A 3,815-nucleotide genomic window follows, 5' to 3' on the forward strand; every position below is an offset into this window, starting at 1 on the left:
TATATAAAAACAAAGATTATTATTATTATGTAGATGATGTAATCATGTCTCATCAAGATGAAAAAGAAATTGCAAAGCTAGGTGAAATTTTCCATCAGCACTTTGAGACTAAGGATGTTGGAAATGTGACAGATTATTTGGAAATTCAAATCCAGAGAGAGGAAGATGGGAGTTTTCTTCTCAACCAAAGTTCTAAAATTTCCGCAATCCTAAACCAGTTTAGAATGTCAGAAGCCAAAGGTGCATGGACACCAATGATCTGTCCTACTTAAAGTTGGAAGGAGAAGAAGATCTGCTACCCAGCAATGATAGTTACAGACAAGCAGTGGGGTTTCTTCTGTACATAGCAACCACAACTCGTCCGGATATCACAGCCACAGTTGGAATTCTCTGTCGACGTGTAAGCAAGCCACGCCAAAGAGACTGGAATGCAATTAAGAGAATTTTTCAATATCTTAAAGAAACTCAAAGGCTAAATCTTAAGGTATCTGCATCAGGAGATCTCACTTTTGGAGGTTATGTGGATACAGATTGGGCTAGAGATTCAAGTGATCGAAAATCAACAAGTGGTTACTTGTTCAAGTTAGGAGAAAATTCAATTTCTTGGTCCAGCAGAAAACAAATGTCAGTCACATTATCTTCTACAGAAGTAGAATATATGTCTGCTGCTTATGCAAGTCAAGAAGTAATTTGGTTGAAACAACTTTTGGAAGATTTCAGCAAGCTTTTAGCTCAACCAACAGTTATCTATGAAGACAACAAAGGATGCATTAAACTTGCCAGTAGTGAGAAGATTAGTGCAAGGACTAAGCACATTGATGTAAAATATCACCACTTACGAGACTTAAGGCCCTTTTACATTTAGCGATGCACCAGCGATCCGACCAGCGATATGACCCGGTCAGGATCGCTGGTGCATCGCTAAATGATCGCTAGTGAGCTTTCATACAGAAAGATCTCACAGCGATGCAGCAGCGACGCAGCGGACGATACTCACCTTTCACACACGGCGATCCAGACGTCCTCCCGCCCGCGTCCAGCGTCGCTCGTCGTCACAGCAGGAAGTCTCAGCAGGAAGCACCCGACGAGAAATGGAGCCGGACATTCTCGCGCGATCAGCGATGGACAGCGGGGGAGCTGGTCGGAGGTAAGTATCACACATAGCGATATCGCTAGCAATATCGCTATAACGTCACAAAACCAGTGACGTTTTAGCGATATTGCTAGCGATATCGCTTAGTGTAAAACCCCCTTTAGTGGAACATGGTGTACTCGAGTTTGTTTATTGCGAGTCTGACAAGATTATAGTTGATGGTAGGACAAAGCCATTATCAAGAGCCAAGTTTGTGGACTTCAGAACTGCAATGGGAGTAACAAGATAAGTAGTTGATTGAGGGCGTTGGAATATGTCCGGTGCAACAACTCCAATCCTGTCTATGAGTGTTTAATTGCTAGATTTGTATGCTGTTTATAAAGTTAGAACAAAAAAAAACTCCCAGAGGCTCACACAGGGAGAGCATTTGACTGTATTTCCTGTTTTTCCTGTGTCTGTGTATGAGAGAAGCAGCCTGCTGTAGATGTTGCACAGGTAGAGACACACAAATGATTTATTCCTGATATGTTAAGCTTATCATATATTGTTCCTGAATAAAGAAGCTCTGTTACCACAGGCTTGGAGAGTATCCTGAACAATCTGCTGCCAACAAGGCAGCTACAACATTCCAAGCTCAGTTGGAAAGCATGGAGGAGCTGTCATGACAGAAGGTGACATTACTGCAGCATCATGACATCGCTGGTGCAACTTTGGTGAGCTGAGGGCTCTCTGTTTAAGTGGACTTGTACTGAGGGAAAACAGGGTACACAATGAACTGAGCAAAGTTCACATAGCACCTCAGTACAGAGAGATGGTGGAACTGACCAAGTTCCAGAACCAATAAATTGCAGCATAGGCTGATGCAACGCCTACTTCATCTACCCTGTCTGCTTTGCTGTTCATTATTCTGGTGAAGGACCTCAGCTTTGCCAGGTTACTGCCAATGGTGTCCTAGTTAAGGGAATTTGGGACATTGGAAAGTGCCAAACTCCCGCATGTGCTAGTCCCTGGGAAGAGTGTGGGGTAAGGTGTATCCATGGTGATGCAATAACTATCCCATGGCTCAGGTGGACATATGCACAGACTGTGGTTCCGTGCCCCATGAAGTGGTGAAGGACTTGTTGCATGCTATTGTTATTGGTCGAGATGTTCCTTTGTTCTAGGACTTATGGGCTGAAGCTTTAGCATCAAGTAGTCCAATCTGTAGTCTGGAGTTAGGTATAGTATGATTGTATGAACTGTGTTGTCTTGTCCCCTTTCTACATCTTTTGTATATTTTTATAAGTACTACGTATTTTTTTTCGATTAGATATATAAAATTTAATAGCTTTGATCCTCTTGCTCTGTAAACCGCATTCCTGAAGCCTCAGGAGGCCCCACATTACCAGACTGGTAGATTGGTAGTGGCAGCTAGTTTCTTTTATGTAATTGTCCCAATAATTGTTGGCAGAGGAGTGCTGTTCGTGACATTGGTTATAGAGAAATTTCTTCTCTATAGAGCGTCTCATCTACAGAGTAGCTATTACTAATATTTGGTATAACTAATAGCAAGTCATGTGTAGCATTATAAAGTGCCATTGCCTAGCAAAGTTTTTATTTTGGCAAACCAGAAATTATTTGCAGTCATTTTGTCCAGTTCACAACATTTTTTAACTACAAGGCCATGTTGACATCTTCCATATCTGAACTATTCTCAGTTTGTTGTTTCTCCCTTATTGAATTCAACAGGGACAAGGGGGTAATGTAACATTATATATGCATGTACAGATGCATTTATGTTTGCAGTTTGAAGAGTGTAAGAATATCGCTTACATTCATTCTTTTGATGTTTTTTTTATAGTGCTGTGTCTGCCACAGCTAACCACAAAATGTTTACACTTAATATGATCTGCTTTATTAAAACAAATGTACGGTAATTAAATCAAATGTAGATTATTGTGATATCTCAATCCTTGTTTCAGAAGTATGAATTTCTTAAATACGTAATCCAGAACCATTGGCTTTATTTTTTTTTTATTCCAAAGAGATTTGTATCATTTCATTTCTGACAAGCTAACTATTGCTGTATCGCTATGGTTTCTGTGTCATATAAAATCTGTTGTTAGCACATCTGAGCAAAACAACACATCAAAGAATGTAATCAGATAGATTGTTCTCTGGTATTGTGCTCTACTCTTTCTGATTTAAGAGCCCTTCAGATAATATAATAAAATGAAGTGGTTTATTTGACAACTACATTAAAGTATGCTGCTGAAATCACTGCTCTAGAATTATCTGCAGGTGAAACAAATATTGTGGTTCAGCTTGAAAATACTTCTCACTACATTACATTAGAAGTTGTTTTTAGAGTTGGAAAGACTAGTCTGAAAGTTGCGGGGCACTTGTGAGTTATTCTGCTTCTTAAAAGAAAATTTAGATATGCATTTTTTTGGAGTCTAAGCTAGGGAAGAAAACACAAATAAAAGTATAAAAAATCTAGACAACTCCCACAATAATGCTAACTAGTATAGGTTGTAAAGAGCACAATCTCTGACACATATGCACACAGACACATGCACAATGCTGATTTGTATGGATTGTAAAGTGTACACGTTCACGCAAACAAAATATTTCTAGGTTTCAGATTTTGTTATTTTTTTTCTACTTGATAGTACGGATGAGAGGGTCGATCCACAGAGGATAGAGTTTGCATTAAATGTCCTAAAATTTGCGGTTTCACTCA

The 3,815-nt window shown here is 39.5% G+C and overlaps 1 pseudogene; it reads left to right on the top strand.

The window, feature by feature from the left end:
* Positions 1–224: 224 nt before the first annotated feature.
* On the top strand, positions 225–848 carry LOC141047491 (uncharacterized; annotated as a pseudogene).
* Positions 849–3,815: the final 2,967 nt, after the last annotated feature.

The sequence above is a fragment of the Dendrobates tinctorius genome, unplaced genomic scaffold (assembly GCF_039654945.1).
Source record: "Dendrobates tinctorius isolate UK_male_01 unplaced genomic scaffold, ASM3965494v1 ptg000127l, whole genome shotgun sequence".
Lineage (NCBI taxonomy): Eukaryota > Metazoa > Chordata > Amphibia > Anura > Dendrobatidae > Dendrobates > Dendrobates tinctorius.